This window comes from Pseudophryne corroboree, assembly GCF_028390025.1.
Source record: "Pseudophryne corroboree isolate aPseCor3 chromosome 12 unlocalized genomic scaffold, aPseCor3.hap2 SUPER_12_unloc_1, whole genome shotgun sequence".
NCBI classification, from domain to species: Eukaryota; Metazoa; Chordata; class Amphibia; order Anura; family Myobatrachidae; genus Pseudophryne; species Pseudophryne corroboree.
In genome coordinates this window covers 1232027-1252977 of record NW_026967485.1, presented here as the reverse complement: position 1 = coordinate 1252977, position 20951 = coordinate 1232027, and the positions used below count along the sequence as shown (strand labels likewise).

The window sequence follows — 20951 nt, the reverse complement described above, 5'->3', positions numbered from 1 at the left end:
TGTTACTAGTTGTTGGATATGGTTTGATATTTGATGGTGCTTCAGTATTAGGCAGCCTTCCGCCATCCCATGTTCATCTGAAAAGATGTGGTCTCCCTGCAGTTGTTGTCCCCAGACGAGAGTTCCCTTGTGCTTCCTCAGTTGAATCTCCTTAACTTGACGGGGGAGGGGCTGCCCGAGCTGCCACCCTCCCCAGCCCTATCCCAACTCATACTTATTTTACATATTAGATCTCTTGATCATGAAGATTGTTCTCACAGGGTGAGGTTCATCCATTATATTTTAAAATAGGAAGGTACAAATTACATATTTGAATTGCATCTATGTGCTGGATTCAAATGTCCCCCCCCTTCCTTTCTCAATTGTGCCCGTCAGCAGCTATTCTAAGGTTGCTGCCAATGGGTGTGACACATTAATTTCTTCTGTGGGGTACACTGGACTCCACAAGGATTCACATTGGGGTGTAGAGTAGGATCTTGATCTGAGGCACCAACCGGCTCAAAGCTTTTGACTGTTCCCAAGAAGCTCAGTGCATTCTCCTCTATAACCCCGCTTCCATGAACAGGGAGCTCAGTTTGTAGTTGGTGCCTTCAGTAGCAGGCCAATTAACAGGGGCCTGCCTCAGGCAGCCTATTCTTAGCTATTAATTTTGACAAGAAAAGAAGAACTTGTTTTATGAGAATCTACAAGGGCTGCAGCAGGCTAGGTCTAATAGACATCTTTACTGCAGCTTCATCACTCCCAGCGGCGCTATATACTCCCGTGCCCTGGTTGCTGGGTCACTGCAGCGGAGGCTCCGGTTTCATCCTAAGGTCAGTCACACACACACCACCCTTCCGGATCACGAGGCCGCTGATGAAGGGGAGCGAGGCCGTAGGGGGTGGGCCGTGTGCGCACTGCGGTGGACACTGATTACTGGGCAGCCGCTCCACTAGCCACCAGGTACAGTTAAGGAGCACAGGTCTGGGGGTTTTTCTCCTATATTAACCCAATTTTGTACTGCCCGCAGCGCATTGTGATAGGTAATAGGGCCTGATTCAGGTTGGATTGCAATCACAATAAGCGATCCAACTGCAAAAATTGCTAAGAGCATACGCATGTGCCTGCATTTTCTGCGGCACCCCGCAGAGAATGTGATCGCCTCTGCCTGTCAATCGGGGTGGGGAAGGGGGGGAGAGGTGGGTCAGCAACACTCCATTTCCAAGTCAGGGATGGAGCGGTGCGGGGGCAAGGCTTCAAAATGGGGTCTGCAACGGAGGAGACACAGGGGGCGTGGTCACAGCGGCTGTATGACATCACATTCAGCCGCTGTGATCACAAAAATGGTGGCGGCTTCCTGCGCGCACATACAGTCTGCACCAGCAGGAGCCTACACCATTTTTTATGATCACGCTGAACTGCAGTGCGACTGCAATTACAGCATGGTCAAGAAGGGAGGCGTCATGCTGGGTGGCCATGCCCTGTCACTGTGCAGGAGCCAGCACCGCTCACACACTAGTCCCCGGGTGCAGCCCCCAACCCCCGGGACACCCGGAGCAACAAAATGTAGATTCAGGCCACCAGGCCACGCCCCTACCTATGAAACCATGCCTCCTTTTTACCATTGCGCTGCTTATCTGCGCGCACTGCATTACAATCTCCCTCGCCACCTCTCTGTGTGTCACCAGTGATAGTGACACCTCTGCCATGCTTGTAGCAGCTGGTCCTAAGATCTACGCCTCAAACCCTGAGTGTTTGCCCTTGTGACTTGTTGATCATCATAGCGAAGCAGATGCTTACAGAAAACTGCAGGGGCTTAGATTGAAAATAAAAAAATTGATGGGTATAAGGTAGAGAGGAGCGGGTTCGGTTCTCCGAGAACCGAATTCCCCACGAACTCCACGTGGTTTACACTGGTCCGAGGCAGGCTTGGTTGTTCCCGCCTGACTCGGAAAACCTGAACAAGGGAAAATGTCATCATCCCGCTGTCGGATTCTCGCGAGATTCGGATTCCATATAAAGAGCTGCGCGTTGCTGCCATTTTTACTCGTGCATTGAAGAGAGAGCGGAGAGGACGTGGCTATGTTCTCTCAGTGGAAATCTCAATATCAGTGCTCAGTATCAGTGGTTACTTATTGCTGCTCAGTAATACTAGTAGTGTGTCTCTCCTGCTCAGTGTCAGTTCTCAGTAGTATCCTCATCAGTGCTCAGTATCACTGCTCATTGTCTTGTGCTGCATTGTGGTGCTCAGCATACTACAGTACATTACTAATAGTCCAGTGCTGCATCTTGCTGCTCAGTGTCAGTTCTAGTATCCTCATCAGTGCTCACTATCACTGCTCATTGCATTGTGGTGTTCTGTATACTACAATAACATAGTAATATAGTAACATAGTTTTTGAGGTTGAATAGAGGCAAATTGCCCATCGTGTTCAACCTGTTTTAAGTTGTGATGATTCTACATACTTGCTGAATAATGTTTTATGACTAGTTAGCTACTATAACTCATGTTACCCCCGGATTAACCATGTTGATATTTTAAGTATTATAACCTTGGATAGCTTTTTCATTCAGAAATGTATCCATTCCTTTTTTAAATCCAATTACAGAGTCCGCCATTACCACCTTCCCTGGCAGGGAATTCCACATCCTGATTGCCCTAACAGTGAAGAAACCTTTCCTCCATTGCGTTCTGAACTTTCCTCCAGTCGCAGCGAGTGACCACGTGTTCTTTTAATAAATAATTCCTCTGATAACTCTTTGTTATGTATCTTTACATATTTGAAGATATTAATAATATCTCCTCTTAGGCACCTCTTTTCTAGTGTATAAATATTCAGCCTAGTAAGTCTTTCCTTATAGTCCAGTACTTTTAGGCCTTTAATCAATTTAGTCTTCAGGATCTCTTACACTTCCATGAGCAGCAGAGTAGTGCAATGGAAGCATGCTGGGCCCATAACCCAGAGGTCGATTGATCGAAACTATCCTCTGCTATGTGCATTTTTTTTTTTATAATTAAAGTAATCAAAAACTGGGATTGATATTTTGGCTCTTTTATTTTTACTTAAAGTACAATAACTTTTATCATTTTAATTTGTTTTAATAGTATATTGACAGCATTGTTTTCTTTAAAAAATCCACTTAATTTTCTTTACCCTATTACTGAAATGGTAATTGACAAAAACAAACTACATTGTCACCAGAAGAGCAATGCAAAATGTACAAGTGATATATGAAAATCATCTTCCATCTTGAATTTCAATGATGCATTGGGACAACAATTTGTGAGAAACATCTTCACCCACAAAGAAAGATTTTCTTAATTCCTTACCTGTGTGCTGATTAGATATCACCTTGTTTTCACATTAAACAGACTTCCCCGTGAGGAAGCAGCAAGGATGCAGTGACGTTTCCTGGTGTCAACCTGTATTATTTCAGTAGACATTGAAATGAGGATGCATCTTTGATGCCTTTCCAATGAAGCAAGTTTATTTCAGTAATAGGTGAAAAACCATTCCTACAAAGGTGTTAATCAGAGACTTGGCTTTGTGGACACTTTTCAGAGAGCAAATTTGTTAGCATAAACATAAAATCAGAAAATGAAGAGCTGTTTAATCACTCAATTGGACTTTTCTGCCAGCATATTTTTTTTCTCTGCAACCCACTGCTAAATTGTGCTTCCTAGCTGTTTTTTTATAAAATCACTTAATCAAATCTAACTCTGATTACATCAGAGAAGGCCAGGTACCCTACACCATAAGGGGGGTTTTTGAAATTTTGACTTGTCTACTTAAAGATCACCAAAATCTGATTACAAGGTCAATTACATCCCTGGGTGGGATTGAACCACCAACCTTTTGGTTAATAGCCAAACATGCTAACCGATTGCGCCACAGAGACACCTTGCAAAAGTCAATACTGACAAAGGCTAATAATCATTCATCTAGAACGTTTCCTAGAAAAACTTTAAAAAGTCAATAATCTGGAGAATTTTTGTAAGAAACACATTGGTACTTTCCCATGATGAGTGAGTGCTTCAGGATTTCTTGCACTTACATGGGCTATTAACCAAAAGGTTGGTGGTTCAATCCCACCCAGGGATGTAATTGACCTTGTCATCAGATTTTGGTGATCTTTAAGTAGACAAGTCAAAATTTCAAACCCCCTCTTATGGTGTAGGGTACCTGGCCTTCTCTGACGTAATCAGAGTTAGATTTAATTAAGTGATTTTATAAAAAACAGCTAGGAAGCACAATTTAGCAGTGGGTTGCAGAGAAAAAAATAACATTTTAAACCTACCAGTAATTTTTTTTTCTCGTAGTCCGTAGAGGATGATGGGGACTCCGTAAGGACCATGGGGGATAGACGGGCTCCGCAGCAGACATGGGCACTTTAAGAAAGACTTTAGATCTGGGTGTGCACTGGCTCCTCCCTCTATGCCCCTCCTCCATACCTCAGTTAGAGAAACTGTGCCCAGAGGAGACAGACAGTTCGAGGAAAGGATTTTTGTTAATCCAAGGTCAAGATTCATACCAGCCACACCAATCACACCGTATAACTTGTGATATACTACCCAGTTAACAGTATGAATCAAATCTAACTCTGATTACATCAGAGAAGGCCAGGTACCCTACACCATAACAGGGGTTTTCGAAATTTTGACTTGTCTACTTAAAGATCAACAAAATCTGATTACAAGTTCAATTACGTCCCTGGGTGGGATTGAACCACCAACCTTTTGGTTAATAGCCGTACACACTAACTGATTGCGCCACAGCGAAACTTTGCAAAAGTACATACTGACAAAGGCTAATAAGCATTCATCTAGAACGATTCCTAGAAAAACTTTAAAAAGTCAATAATCTGGAGAGTTTTTGTAAGATGTTTCTTCCAGCAACCAATGAAGAAACACATTGGTACTTTCGCATGATGAGTGAGTGCTTCAGGATCTCTTGCACTTACATGTGCAGCAGAGTACTGTAATGGAAGCATGCTGGGTCCATAACCCAGAGGTAGGCAGATTGAAACTATCCTCTGCTATATGACTTGTCTACTTAAATATTACCAAAATTTGATGACAAGGTCAATTACGTCCCTGGATGGGATTGAACCACCAACCTTTTGATTAATAGCTGAACACACTAACCGATTGCGCCACAGAGACACTTTGCAAAAAGTACATACTGACAAAGACTAATAAGCATTCATCTAGAACGTTTCCTAGAAAAACTTTAAAAAGTCAATAATCTGGAGAGTTTTTGTAAGATGTTTCTTCCAGCAACCAATGAAGAAACACATTGGTACTTTCCCATGATGAGTGAGTGCTTCAGGATCTCTTGCACTTACATGTGCAGCAGAGTACTGCAATGGAAGCATGCTGGGCCCATAACCCAGAGGTAGGCAGATTGAAACTATCCTTTGCTATATGCATTTTTTTTTTGTTCATTAAAGTAATCCAAAACTGGGATTGATATTTTAGCTTTTATTTTTACTTAAAGTACAATAACTTTTACCATTTTAATTTGTTTTAATAGTATATTGACAGTGTTGTTTTCTTTCAAAAATCCAATTAATTTTCTTTACCCGATTATTAAAATGGTAATTGACAAAAACAAACTACATTGTCACCAGAAGAGCAATACAAAATGTACAAGTGATATATTAAAATCATCTTTCCAGCTTGAATTTCAATGATGCATTGGGGCAACGATTTTGTGAGAAACATCTTCACCCTTAAATAAAGATTTTCTTTATTCCTTACCTGTGTGCTAATTAGATATCACCTTGTTTTCACATTAAACAGACTTCCACATGAGAAAGCAGCAAGGATGCAGTGGCGTTAATGTTTCCTGGTGTCAACCTGTATTATTTCAGTAGATATTGAAATGAGGATGCATCTTGCTGCCTTTCCAATGAAGCAAGTTTAATTTAGTAATAGGTGAAAAACCATCCCTACAAATATGTTAATCAGATACTTGGCTTTGTGGACACTTTTCAGAGAACAAATTAGTTAGCATAAAAATAAAGCCAGAAAATGAAGAGCTGTTTAATCACTCAATTGGATTTTTCTGCCAGCATATTTCTTTTTCTCTGCAACCCACTGCTAAATTGTGCTTCCTAGCTGTTTTTTTATAAAATCACTGATTCAAATCTAACTCTGATTACATCAGAGTAGGCCAGGTACCCTACACCATAAGAAGGGGGTTTGAAATTTTGACTTGTCTACTTAAAGATCACCAAAATCTGATAACAAGGTCAATTACATCGTTGGGTGGGATTGAACCACCAACCCTTTGATTAATAACCAAACACACTAACCGATTGCGCCACAGAGACACTTTACAAACATACATACTGACAAAGGCTAATAAGCATTCATCTAGAACGTTTCCTAGAAAAACTTTAAAAAGTCAATAATCTGGAGAGTTTTTGTAAGATGTTTCTTCCATCAACCAACGAAGAAACACATTGGTACTTTCCCATGATGAGTGAGTGCTTCAGGATCTCTTGCACTTACATGTGCAGCAGAGTACTGCAATGGAAACATGCTGGGCCCATAACCCAGAGGTAGGCAGATTGAAACTATCCTCTGCTATATGCATTTTTTTTTGTTAATTAAAGTAATCCAAAACTGGGATTGATATTTTTGCTCTTTTATTTTTACTTAAAGTACAATAACTTTTACCATTTTAATTTGTTTTAATAGTATATTGACAGTATTGTTTTCTTTCAAAAATCCACTTAATTTTCTTTACCCTATTATTAAAATGGTAATTGACAAAAACAAACTACATTGTCACCAGAAGAGCAATACAAAATGTACAAGTGATATATTAAAATCATCTTTCCAGCTTGAATTTCAATGATGCATTGGGGCAACGATTTTGTGAGAAACACCTTCACCCTTAAATAAAGATTTTCTTAATTCCTTACCTGTGTGCTAATTAGATATCACCTTGTTTTCACATTAAACAGACTTCCACATGCGAAAGCAGCAAGGATGCAGTGGCGTTTATGTTTCCTGGTGTCAACCTGTATTATTTCAGTAGACATTGAAATGAGGATGCATCTTGCTGCCTTTCCAATGAAGCAAGTTTAATTCAGTAATAGGTGAAAAACCATTCCTACAAAGGTGTTAATCAGAGACTTGGCTTTGTGGACACTTTTCAGAGAGCAAATTTGTTAGCATAAACATAAAATCAGAAAATGAAGAGCTGTTTAAACAGCTACTGCCTGAGGGTCTCTTGACCTGGTGCAATACCTCTGTAGCTTTTTGTTGAGGCGGGACGCCATCATGTCTATCTGGAACAGTCCCCACCGACTTGCAATCTGTGCGAAGACTTCCTGATGGAGTCCCCACTCTCCTGGATGTAGGTCGTGTCTGCTGAGGAAGTCTGCTTCCCAGTTGTCCACTCCCGGAATGAACACTGCTGACAGTGCGCTTACATGATTCTCCGCCCAGCGAAGAATTCTGGTGGCTTCCGCCATCGCCACTCTGCTCCTTGTGCCGCCTTGGCGGTTTACATGAACTACTGCGGTGACGTTGTCTGACTGGATCAGAACTGGTTGGTCGCGAAGTAAGGTCTCCGCTTGACATAGGGCGTTGTATATGGCCCTTAGCTCCAGGATGTTGATGTGAAGACAAGTCTCCTGACTTGACCAAAGACCTTGGAAATTTCTTCCCTGTGTGGCTGCTCCCCAACCTCGGAGGCTCGCGTTCGTGGTCACCAGGATCCAGTCCTGAATGCCGAACCTGCGGCCCTCTAGAAGGTGAGCACTCTGCAGCCACCACAGGAGAGATACCCTGGCCCTGGGGGACAGGGTGATCAACTGATGAATCTGTAGATGTGACCCGGACCACTTGTCCAGTAGGTCCCATTGCAAGATCCTCGCATGGAACCTGCCGAAGGGAATGGCCTCGTATGATGCCACCATCATTCCCAGGACTCGAGTGCAGTGATGCACTGACACCTGTTTTGGTTTCAATAGGTTCCTGACCAGAGTCATGAGTTCCTGGGCCTTTTCTATCGGAATATAAACCCTTTTCTGGTCCGTATCCAGAATAATGCCCAAGCAAAGTCAGACGAGTCGTAGGAACCAACTGCGACTTCGGGATATTGAGAATCCAGCCGTTTTGCTGTAACACCTTCAATGAAAGTTATACGCTGTTCAGCAACTGCTCTCTTGATCTCGCTTTTATGAGGAGATCGTTCAAGTACGGGATAATTGTGACACCTTGCTTTCGCAGGAGCACCATAATTTCCGTCATTACCTTGGTGAAAATTCTCGGAGAAAATTCTGGAGAGACCAAACGGCAACGTCTGAAATTGGTAATGACAATACTGTACCGCAAATCTTAGGTACGCCTGATGAGGTGGATAAATGAGTACATGAAGGTATGCATCCTTTATGTCCAGAGATATCATAAAATCCCCCCCTTCTAGGCTGGCGATGACCGCTCTTAGCGATTCCATCTTGAACTTGAACCTTTTCAAGTATAGGTTCAGGGATTTTAAATTTAATATGGGTCTGACCAAACCGTCCGGTTTTGGGACTACAAACAGGGTCGAATAATTTCCCTTTCCTTGTTGAAGCAGGGGAACCTTGACCACCACCTGTTGAAGATACAATTTGTGAATTGCATTTAACACTATCTCCCTTTCCTGGGGAGAAGATGGTAGGGCCGATTTGAAAAACCGGCGAGGAGGCACCTCTTCGAATTTCAGCTTGTAACCCTGAGAAACAATTTCTATTGCCTAGGGATCCACCTGCGAATGAACCCAGATGTGGCTGAAAACACGAAGACGTGCCCCCAACTGGGCGGACTCCTTTAGCGGAGCCCCAGCGTCATGCGGTGGATTTTGTAGAGGCCGGGGAGGACTTCTGTTCCTGGGAACTAGCTGTGTTGTGCAGCTTCTTCCCTCTGCCCTTACCTCTGGCAAGAAAGGACGCACCTCGTACTTTCTTGTTTCTCTGTGATCGAAAGGACTGCATTTGATAATGTGGTGCTTTCTTAGGCTGTGAGGGAATATAAGGCAAAAAATTTGATTTACCAGCTGTAGCTGTGGAGACAAGGTCCGAGAGACCTTCCCCAAACAATTCCTCACACCTGTAAGGTAAAACCTCCATATGCCTTTTTGAGTCGGCATCACCTGTCCATTGCCGGGTCCATAGGACTCGTCTAGCAGAAATCGACATAGCGTTTATTCTAGAACCCAGTAGACTAATGTCACTTTGAGCATCTCTCATATATAGGACAGCATCTTTTATATGCCCTATGGTCAATAACATAGCATCCTTATCTAGGGTCTCAATCTCTGCTGATAAGGTATCTGTCCATGCTGCCACCGCGCTACAACCTCGGCCGACGCAATTGCCGGTCTGAGTAAGGTACCAGAATGTGTGTAAATGGACTTTAGGGTAACCTCCTGCTTGCGGTCAGCAGGGTCCCTGATGGTAGCCGTATCCTGGGATGGCAGCGCTACCTTTTTGGATAAGCGTGTCAATGCTTTATCCACCCTAGGGGAGGATTCCCACCGTATCCTGTCCATTGGCGGGAAAGGATACGCCATAAGAATCCTTTTGGGAATCTGCAGCTTTTTGTCTGGAGATTCCCAAGCTTTTTCACATAATTCGTTCAACTCATGTGAGGGGGGAAAGGTTATCTCAGGTTTCTTTCCCTTATACATGTGTACCCTCGTGTCAGGGACAGGGGACTCTGTGATGTGCAAAACATCTTTTATTGCAATAATCATATATCGAATACATTTAGCCAATTTTGGTTGTAACTTTGCATCATCGTAGTCGACACTGGAGTCAGAATCTGTGTCGGTATCTGTGTCAACTATTTGGGATAGTGGGCGCTTTTGAGACCCCGAAGGTCCCTGCGACATAGGGACAGGCATGGGTTGACTCCCTGACTGTTCCCTAGCTTCAGCTTTGTCTAATCTCTTGTGTAATAAGTTTACATTAGCACTTAAAACATTCCACATATCCATCCAGTCAGGTGTCGGCGTTGTCGATGGAGACACCACATTAATTTGCTCCTGCTCCTCTCTAGGAGAGCCTTCTACCTCAGACATGTCGACACACGTGTACCGACACACCATACACTCAGGGAATCCTCTTATCTGAGGACAGTTCCCCAACAAGGCCCTTTGGAGAGACAGAGAGAGAAAGTATGCCAGCACACACCCCAGCGCTATATGACCCAGGAAAAAAACACAATCATTTTATGTTTACCCAGTAGCGCTGTATTTCCATATATATATGCGCCTAATTATGTGCCCCCTCTTCTTTAAGACCCTCTTTCTACCGTGGTATAAGCAGGGGAGAGTCCATGGAGCTTCCCCTCAGCGGTGCTGTGGAGAAAATGGCGCTGGGGAGTGCTGAGGGAGAAGCCCCACCCCCTCAGCGACGGGCTTCTGTCCCGCTCAAATAGCCCCCCCCATAAAAAAATGGCGGGGGCTCTTATATATATATACAGTGCCTAGCTGCATATATATTTATTTTGCCAAAGAGAGGTCTATATTGCTGCCCAGGGCGTCCCCCCTGCGCCCTTCACCCTTACACTGACTGCCGTGTGTGAGGTGTATGGGAGCAATGGAGCACAGCTTTACTGCTGTGCGTTACCTCAGTGAAGATCATGAAGTCTTCCGCCGCCTCTGAAGTCTTCTTTTCTTCTCATACTCACCCGGCTTCTATCTTCCGGCTCTGCGAGGGGGACGGCGGCGCGGCTCTGGGACGGACGGCGAGGGTGAGACCTGCGTACCGATCCCTCTGGAGCTAATGCTGTACAGTAGCCTAAGAAGCAGAGCCTATCAACTCACAGAAGTAGGTGTGCATCTCTCCCCTCCGCCCCTCGATGCAGGGAGTCTGTTGCCAGCAGGCTCCCTGAAAATAAAAAAATCTAACAAATATACTTTCTGTCAGGAAACTCAGGAGAGCTCCCTGAAAAGCACCCAGTCTCCTCTGGGCACAGTAGTAAACTGAGGTCTGGAGGAGGGGCATAGAGGGAGGAGCCAGTGCACACCCAGATCTAAAGTCTTTCTTAAAGTGCCCATGTCTCCTGCGGAGCCCGTCTATCCCCCATGGTCCTTACGGAGTCCCCAGCATCCTCTAGGACGTAAGAGAAAAATTATGCTGGCAGAAAAATCCAATTGAGTGATTAAACAGCTCCAGAGCTGCTCTGTAAGGCAAGTAAAAGGGTGTGGGCCCTGCAGCACTACCTGTAGTTTGCATTGTGCATTGGAAGCCTAGTTTGCTGTCTGTTTCCACTTCTTTTTTCTTGATCCCCTCCCGTCTATACCCTTGTGCACTATCCTGACTTCTCCTCCCGTCTGCTTACTTTGTGCCTTCCAATGCACAATGCAAACTACAGGTAGTGCTGCAGGGCCCACACCCTTTTACTTGCCTTACAGAGCAGCTCTTGAGCTGTTACAGTGCCCAGCTGCTGCAAGAAATCAGCGTGAATGCTTCAGGGGCTGGGGCATGGCCAACATGAGCCCCACACCGAAGGAGGGTGGGGGTGTTTAATGCGAACTAGGGGTCTTGCACAATGCGAACTACAGGTAGTGCTGCAGGGCCCACACCCTTTTACTTGCCTTACAGAGCAGCTCTGGAGCTGTTACAGTGCCCAGCTGCTGCAAGAAATCAGCTTGAATCCTTCAGGGGCTGGGGCATAGCCAACATGAGCCCCACACCGACAGAGGGTGGAGGTGTTTAATGCGAACTAGGGGTCATCCAAGTGCCGCAAAAGGCCGCCATGCCCTGCACGCCCCTTTTCTCTTTTCATATGCAGACGAGGGTTGAAGCCAACTTTGACCCACTGCTTGGATGACATCGCCATATGCAAATCCATCTGCTGCAGGCCTTCCCCCAGGAATGCTTGCACTAGTTGTTGCATTTGGTTTGTTGTTTGGGGGTGCTTCAGTATTAGGCAGCCTTCTGCCCTCCCATGTTCATCTGAAAATATGTGTTCTCCCTGCAGTTGTTGTCCCCAGATGAGAGTTCCCTTGTGCTGCCTCAGTTGAATCTCCTTTACTTGACAGAGATGTGCCTGAGCAGCGGCCCTCCCCAGCCCTATCCCAAATCATACTTATTTTGCATAGGAGATACCATGGTCATGAAGACTGTTCTCCCAGGGTGCGGTTCATTCATTGCATTCTGGGTATGCTGACCCCTGTGATTTCCCCAAATGTGGGAAACTCGACTGCATTATTTAATGCGAACTAGGGGTCATCCAAGCACCGCAAAAGGCCGCCATGCCCTGCATACCCCTTTTCTCTTTTCATAAGCAGACGGGGTTTGAAGCCAACCTTGACCCACTGCTTGGATGACATCACTTGCTGCCTTTCCAATGAAGCAAGTTTAATTTAATAATAGGTGAAAAACCATCCCTACAAAGGTGTTAATAAGATACTTGGCTTTGTGGACACTTTTCAGAGCACAAATTTGTTAGCATAAAAATAAAGCCAGAAAATGAAGAGCTGTTTAATCACTCAATTGGATTTTTCTGCCAGCATATTTCTTTTTCTCTGCAACCCACTGCTAAATTGTGCTTCGTGGCTGTTTTTTTTATAAAATCACTTAATCAAATCTAACTCTGATTACATCAGAGAAGGCCAGGTACCCTACACCATAACAGGGGTTTTCGAAATTTTGACTTGTCTACTTAAAGATCACCAAAATCTGATAACAAGGTCAATTACGTCCCTAGGTGGGATTGAACCACCAACCTTTTGGTTAACAACTGAACACGCTAACTGTTTGTGCCTCAGAGACACTTTGCGAAAGTACATACTGACAAAGGCTAATAAGCATTCATCTAGAACGTTTCCTAGAAAAACTTTAAAAAGTCAATAATCTGGAGAGTTTTTGTAAGATGTTTCTTCCATCAACCAATGAAGAAACACATTGGTACTTTCCCATGATGAGTGAGTGCTTCAGGATCTCTTGCACTTACATGTGCAGCAGAGTACTGTAATGGAAGCATGCTGGGTCCATAACCCAGAGGTAGGCAGATTGAAACTATCCTCTGCTATATGCATTGTTTTTTGTTAATTAAAGTAATCCAAAACTGGGATTGATATTTTTGCTCTTTTATTTTTACTTAAAGTACAATAACTTTTACCATTTTAATTTGTTTTAATAGTATATTGACAGTATTGTTTTCTTTCAAAAATCCACTTAATTTTCTTTACCCTATTATTAAAATGGTAATTGACAAAAACAAACTACATTGTCACCAGAAGAGCAGTACAAAATATACAAGTGATATATTAAAATCATCTTTCCAGCTTTAATTTCAATGATGCCTTGGTGCAACAATTTTGTGAGAAACATCTTCACCCATAAAGAAAGATTTTCTTAATTCCTTACCTGTGTGCTGATTAGATATCACCTTGTTTTCACATTAAACAGACTTCCCCATGAGGAAGCAGCAAGGATGCAGTGACGTTTATGTTTCCTGGTGTCAACCTGTATTATTTCAGTAGACATTGAAATGAGGATGCATCTTGCTTCCTTTCCAATGAAGCAAGTTTAATTCAGTAATAGGTGGATAATCATTCCTACAAAGGTGTTAATCAGAGACTTGGCTTTGTGGACACTTTTCAGAGAGCAAATTTGTTAGCATAAACATAAAATCAGAAAATGAAGAGCTGTTTAATCACTCAATTGGACTTTTCTGCCAGCATAATTTTTTTTCTCTGCAACCCACTGCTAAATTGTGCTTCCTAGCTGTTTTTTATAAAATCACTTAATCAAATCTAACTCTGATTACATCAGAGAAGGCCGGGTACCCTACACCATAAGAGGGGGTTTGAAATTTTGACTTGTCTACTTAAAGATCACCAAAATCTGATAACAAGGTCAATTACGTCCCTGGGTGGGATTGAATCACCAACCTTTAGGTTAATAGCCATACACACTGACTGATTGCGCCACAGCGACACTTTGCAAAAGTACATACTGACAAAGGCTAATAAGCATTCATCTAGAACGTTTCCTAGAAAAACTTTAAAAAGTCAATAATCTGGAGAATTTTTGTAAGAAACACATTGGTACTTTCCCATGATGAGTGAGTGCTTCAGGATCTCTTGCACTTACATGGGCTATTAACCAAAAGGTTCCCACCCAGTGATGTAATTGACCTTGTGATCAGATTTTGGTGATCTTTAAGTAGACAAGTCAAAATTTCAAACCCCCTCTTATGGTGTAGGGTACCTGGCCTTCTCTGACGTAATCAGAGTTAGATTTAATTAAGGTGCGCAAGGACATAGAAGGGAGCGGTTTAAGAAAAGAGAAGTGGAAACAGACAGCAAACTAGGCTGGAGAGAGACCTGAGACAAAGAGATCTGAATTATACGAGAGCCGACCAGGGGAAACACAAATTATGCAGTCAAGTTTCCCACATTTGGGGAAATCGCAGGAGCAGCACACCCAGAGTGCAATGGGTGAGCCTTGCCCTGGGAGAAGCACCTTCATGATCATAGTATCTCACCTGGCAGGTAAGTAGGAGTTGGGCTAGTGCTGGGGAGGGTCGCTGCTCGGGTACGCCCCTGTCAAGTGAAGGAGATCCAACTGAGGCAGCACAAGGGAACTCTCGAAAGAAGAACAAGGCTAGAGGAAGATCTGAGACAAAGAAATCTGACTTTTACCAGAGCTGACCAGAGGAAAGCACAAACACAGTCCCCCACTACAACCAGGAAACATTAACGCCACTGCATCCTTGCTGCTTTCTCATGTGGAAGTCTATTTAATGTGAAAACAAGGTGCTATCTAATTAGCACACAGAAAAGAAAATTAAGTGAATTTTTGAAAGAAAACAATACTGTCAATATACTATTAAAACAAATTAAAATGGTAAAAGTTATTGTACTTTAAGTAAAAATAAAAGAGCAAAAATGTCAATCCCAGTTTTGGATTACTTTAATTAACAAAAAAAATGCATATAGCAGAGGATAGTTTCAATCTGCCTACCTCTGGGTTATGGACCCAGCATGCTTCCATTACAGTACTCTGCTGCACATGTAAGTGCAAGAGATCCTGAAGCACTCACTCATCATGGGAAAGTACCAATGTGTTTCTTCATTGGTTGATGGAAGAAACATCTTACAAAAACTCTCCACATTATTGACTTTTTAAAATGTTTCTAGGAAACGTTCTAGATGAATGCTTATTAGCCTTTTTCAGTATATGCTTTTGCAAAGTGTCGCTGTGGCGCAATCAGTTAGTGTGTAAGGCTATTAACCAAAAAGTTGGTGGTTCAATCCCACCCAGGGACGTAATTGACCTTCTTATCAGATTTTGGTGATCTTTATGTAGACAAGTAAAAATTTCAAACCCCCTCTTATGGTGTAGGGTACCTGGCCTTCTCTGATGTAATCAGAGTTAGATTTGATTCAGTGATTTTATAAAAAACAGCTAGGAAGCACAATTTAGCAGTGGGTTGCAGAGAAAAAGAAATATGCTGGCAAAAAAATCCAATTGAGTGATTAAACAGCTCTTCATTTTCTGGCTTTATTTTTATGCTAACAAATTTGTTCTGTGAAAAGTGTCCACAAAGCCAAGTCTCTGATTAACACCTTTGTAGGGATGGTTTTTCACCTATTACTAAATTAAACTTGCTTCATTGGAAAGGCAGCAAGATGCATCCTCATTTCAATATCTACAGAAATAATACAGGTTGACACCAGGAAACATTAACGCCACTGCAAACTTGCTGCTTTCTCATGTGGAAGTCTGTTTAATGTGAAAACAAGGTGATATCTAATTAGCACACAGGTAAGGAATTAAGAAAATCTTTATTTAAGGGTGAAGATGTTTCTCACAAAATCGTTGCCCCAATGCATCATTGAAATTCAAGCTGGAAAGATGATTTTAATATATCACTTGTACATTTTGTATTGCTCTTCTGGTGACAATGTAGTTTGTTTTTGTCAATTACCATTTTAATAATCGGGTAAAGAAAATTAAGTGGATTTTTGAAAGAAAACAATACTGTCAATATACTATTAAAACAAATTAAAATGGTAAAAGTTATTGTACTTTAAGTAAAAATAAAAGAGCAAAAATATCAATCCCAGTTTTGGATTACTTTAATTAACAAAAAAAAATGCATATAGCAGAGGATAGTTTCAATCTGCCTACCTCTGGGTTATGGACCCAGCATGCTTCCATTACAGTACTCTGCTGCACATGTAAGTGCAAGAGGTCCTGAAGCACTCACTTATCATGGGAAAGTACCAATGTGTTTCTTCATTGGTTGATGGAAGAAACATCTTACAAAAACTCTCCACATTATTGACTTTTTAAAATGTTTCTAGGAAGCGTTCTAGATGAATGCTTATTAGCCTTTGTCAGTATGTACTTTTGCAAAGTGTCGCTGTGGCGCAATCAGTTAGTGTGTATGGTTATTAACCAAAAGGTTGGTGGTTCAATCCCACCCAGGGACGTAATTGACCTTGTTATCAGATTTTGGTGATCTTTAAGTAGACAAGTCAAAATTTCAAACCCCCTCTTATGGTGTAGGGTACCTGGCCTTCTCTGATGTAATCAGAGTTAGATTTGATTCAGTGATTTTATAAAAACAGCTAGGAAGCACAATTTAGCAGTGGGTTGCAGAGAAAAAGAAATATGCTGGCAAAAAAATCCAATTGAGTGATTAAACAGCTCTTCATTTTCTGGCTTTATTTTTATGCTAACAAATTTGTTCTCTGAAAAGTGTCCACAAAGCCAAGTCTCTGATTAACACCTTTGTAGGGATGGTTTTTCACCTATTACTAAATTAAACTTGCTTCATTGGAAAGGCAGCAAGATGCATCCTCATTTCAATGTCTACTGAAATAATACAGGTTGACACCAGGAAACATTAACGCCACTGCATCCTTGCTGCTTTCGCATGTTGAAGTCTGTTTAATGTGAAAACAAGGTGATATCTAATTAGCACACAGGTAAGGAATTAAGAAAATCTTTATTCAAGGGTGAAGGTGTTTCTCACAAAATCGTTACCCCAATGCATCATTGAAATTCAAGCTGGAAAGATGATTTTAATATATCACTTGTACATTTTGTATTGCTCTTCTGGTGACAATGTAGTTTGTTTTTGTCAATTACCATTTTAATAATAGGGTAAAGAAAATTAAGTGGATTTTTGAAAGAAAACAATACTGTCAATATACTATTAAAACAAATTAAAAAGGTAAAAGTTATTGCACTTTAAGTAAAAATAAAAGAGCAAAAATATCAATCCCAGTTTTGGATTACTTTAATTAACAAAAAAAAATGCATATAGCAGAGGATAGTTTCAATCTGCCTACCTCTGGGTTATGGGCCCAGCATGTTTCCATTGCAGTACTCTGCTGCACATGTAAGTGCAAGAGATCCTGAAGCACTCACTCATCATGGGAAAGTACCAATGTGTTTCTTCGTTGGTTGATGGAAGAAACATCTTACAAAAACTCTCCAGATTATTGACTTTTTAAAGTTTTTCTAGGAAACGTTCTAGATGAATGCTTATTAGCCTTTGTCAGTATGTACGTTTGTAAAGTGTCTCTGTGGCGCAATCTGTTGGTGTGTTTGGTTATTAATCACAGGGTTGGTGGTTCAATCCCACGCAGGGATGTAATTGACCTTGTTATCAGATTTTGGTGATCTTTAAGTAGACAAGTCAAAATTTCAAACCCCCTTCTTATGGTGTAGGGTACCTGGCCTACTCTGATGTAATCAGAGTTAGATTTGAATCAGTGATTTTATAAAAAAAACAGCTAGGAAGCACAATTTAGCAGTGGGTTGCAGAGAAAAAGAAATATGCTGGCAGAAAAATCCAATTGAGTGATTAAACAGCTCTTCATTTTCTGGCTTTATTTTTATGCTAACGAATTTGTTCTCTGAAAAGTGTCCACAAAGCCAAGTATCTGATTAACATATTTGTAGGGATGGTTTTTCACCTATTACTAAATTAAACTTGCTTCATTGGAAAGGCAGCAAGATGCATCCTCATTTCAATATCTACTGAAATAATACAGGTTGACACCAGGAAACATTAACGCCACTGCATCCTTGCTGCTTTCTCATGTGGAAGTCTGTTTAATGTGAAAACAAGGTGATATCTAATTAGCACACAGGTAAGGAATTAAGAAAATCTTTATTTAAGGGTGAAGATGTTTCTCACAAAATCGTTGCCCCAATGCATCATTGAAATTCAAGCTGGAAAGATGATTTTAATATATCACTTGTACATTTTGTATTGCTCTTCTGGTGACAATGTAGTTTGTTTTTGTCAATTACCATTTTAATAATCGGGTAAAGAAAATTAATAGGATTTTTGAAAGAAAACAATACTGTCAATATACTATTAAAACAAATTAAAATGGTAAAAGTTATTGTACTTTAAGTAAAAATAAAAGCTAAAATATCAATCCCAGTTTTGGATTACTTTAATGAACAAAAAAAAAATGCATATAGCAAAGGATAGTTTCAATCTGCCTACCTCTGGGTTATGGGCCCAGCATGCTTCCATTGCAGTACTCTGCTGCACATGTAAGTGCAAGAGATCCTGAAGCACTCACTCATCATGCGAAAGTACCAATGTGTTTCTTCATTGGTTGCTGGAAGAAACATCTTACAAAAACTCTCCAGATTATTGACTTTTTAAAGTTTTTCTAGGAAACGTTCTAGATGAATGCTTATTAGTCTTTGTCAGTATGTACTTTTCGCAAAGTGTCTCTGTGGCGCAATCGGTTAGTGTGTTCAGCTATTAATCAAAATGTTGGTGGTTCAATCCCATCCAGGGACGTAATTGACCTTGTGATCAGATTTTGGTAATATTTAAGTAGACAAGTCAAAATTGCAAACCCCCTCTTATGGTGTAGGGTACCTGGCCTTCTCTGATGTAATCAGAGTTAGATTTGATTAAGTGATTTTATAAAAAAACAGCTAGGAAGCACAATTTAGCAGTGGGTTGCAGAGAAAAAGAAAAATGCTGGCAGAAAAATCCAATTAAGTGATTAAACAGCTCTTCATTTTCTGGCTTTATTTTTATGATTACAAATTTGTTCTCTGAAAAGTGTCCACAAAGCCAAGTATCTGATTAACATCTTTGTAGGGATGGTTTTTCACCTATTACTAAATTAAACTTGCTTCATTGGAAAGGCAGCAAGATGCATCCTCATTTCAATATCTACGGAAATAATACAGGTTGACACCAGGAAACATTAACGCCACTGCATCTTTGCTGTTTTCTCATGTGGAAGTCTGTTTAATGTGAAAACAAGGTGATATCTAATTAGCACACAGGTAAGGAATTAAGAAAATCTTTATTTAAGGGTGAAGATGTTTCTCACAAAATCGTTGCCCCAATGCATCATTGAAATTCAAGCTGGAAAGATGATTTTAATATATCACTTGTACATTTTGTATTGCTCTTCTGGTGACAATGTAGTTTGTTTTTGTCAATTACCATTTTAATAATCGGGTAAAGAAAATTAAGTGGATTTTTGAAAGAAAACAATACTGTCAATATACTCTTAAAACAAATTAAAATGGTAAAAGTTATTGTACTTTAAGTAAAAATAAAAGAGCAAAAATATCAATCCCAGTTTTGGATTACTTTAATTAACAAAAAAAAATGCATATAGCAGAGGATAGTTTCAATCTGCCTACCTCTGGGTTATGGACCCAGCATGCTTCCATTACAGTACTCTGCTGCACATGTAAGTGCAAGAGGTCCTGAAGCACTCACTTATCATGGGAAAGTACCAATGTGTTTCTTCATTGGTTGATGGAAGAAACATCTTACAAAAACTCTCCACATTATTGACTTTTTAAAATGTTTCTAGGAATCGTTCTAGATGAATGCTTATTAGCCTTTGTCAGTATGTACTTTTGCAAAGTGTAGCTGTGGCGCAATCAGTTAGTGTGTAAGGCTATTAACCAAAAGGTTGGTTGTTCAATCCCACCCAGGGACTTAATTGACCTTGTTATCAGATTTTGGTGATCTTTAAGTAGACAAGTCAAAATTTCAAACCCCCTGTTATGGTGTAGGGTACCTGGCCTTCTCTGATGTAATCAGAGTTAGATTTGATTCAGTGATTTTATAAAAACAGCTAGGAAGCACAATTTGGCAGTGGGTTGCAGAGAAAAAGAAATATGCTGGCAGAAAAATCCAATTGAGTGATTAAACAGCTCTTCATTTTCTGGCTTTATTTTTATACTAACTAATTTGTTCTCTGAAAAGTGTCCACAAAGCCAAGTATCTGATTAACATATTTGTAGGGATGGTTTTTCACCTATTACTAAATTAAACTTGCTTCATTGGAAAGGCAGCAAGATGCATCCTCATTTCAATATCTACTGAAATAATACAGGTTGATACCAGGAAACATTAACGCCACTGCATCCTTGCTGCTTTCTCATGTGGAAGTCTGTTTAATGTGAAAACAAGGTGATATCTAATTAGCACACAGGTAAGGAATTAAGAAAATCTTTATTTAAGGGTGAAGATGTTTCTCACAAAATCGTTGCCCCAATGCATCATTGAAATTCAAGCTGGAAAGATGATTTTAATATATCACTTGTACATTTTGTATTGCTCTTATGGTGACAATGTAGTTTGTATTTGTCAATTACCATTTTAATAATAGGGTAAAGAAAATTAAGTGGATTTTTGAAAGAAAACAATACTGTCAATATACTATTAAAACAAATTAAAATGGTAAAAGTTATTGTACTTTAAGTAAAAATAAAAGCTAAAATATCAATCCCAGTTTTGGATTACTTTAATGAACAAAAAAAAAAATTCATATAGCAAAGGATAGTTTCAATCTGCCTACCTCTGGGTTATGGGCCCAGCATGCTTCCATTGCAGTACTCTGCTGCACATGTAAGTGCAAGAGATCCTGAAGCACTCACTCATCATGCGAAAGTACCAATGTGTTTCTTCATTGGTTGCTGGAAGAAACATCTTACAA

General features: G+C 40.9%; 2 non-coding genes and 1 pseudogene across 2 annotated transcripts; 1 reads left to right on the top strand and 2 right to left on the bottom strand.

Moving 5' to 3' along the window:
• Nucleotides 1-3805: 3805 nt before the first annotated feature.
• Nucleotides 3806-3879, bottom strand: TRNAN-AUU (transfer RNA asparagine (anticodon AUU)). The gene has a single exon. It is a non-coding gene; the product is annotated as a tRNA-Asn (tRNA).
• An 8193-nt stretch (nt 3880-12072) lies between these two features.
• On the top strand, nt 12073-12251 carry LOC134982307 (U1 spliceosomal RNA; annotated as a pseudogene).
• A 2083-nt stretch (nt 12252-14334) lies between these two features.
• On the bottom strand, nt 14335-14497 carry LOC134982832 (U1 spliceosomal RNA). The gene has a single exon (XR_010191493.1). It is a non-coding gene; the product is annotated as a U1 spliceosomal RNA (small nuclear RNA).
• Nucleotides 14498-20951: the final 6454 nt, after the last annotated feature.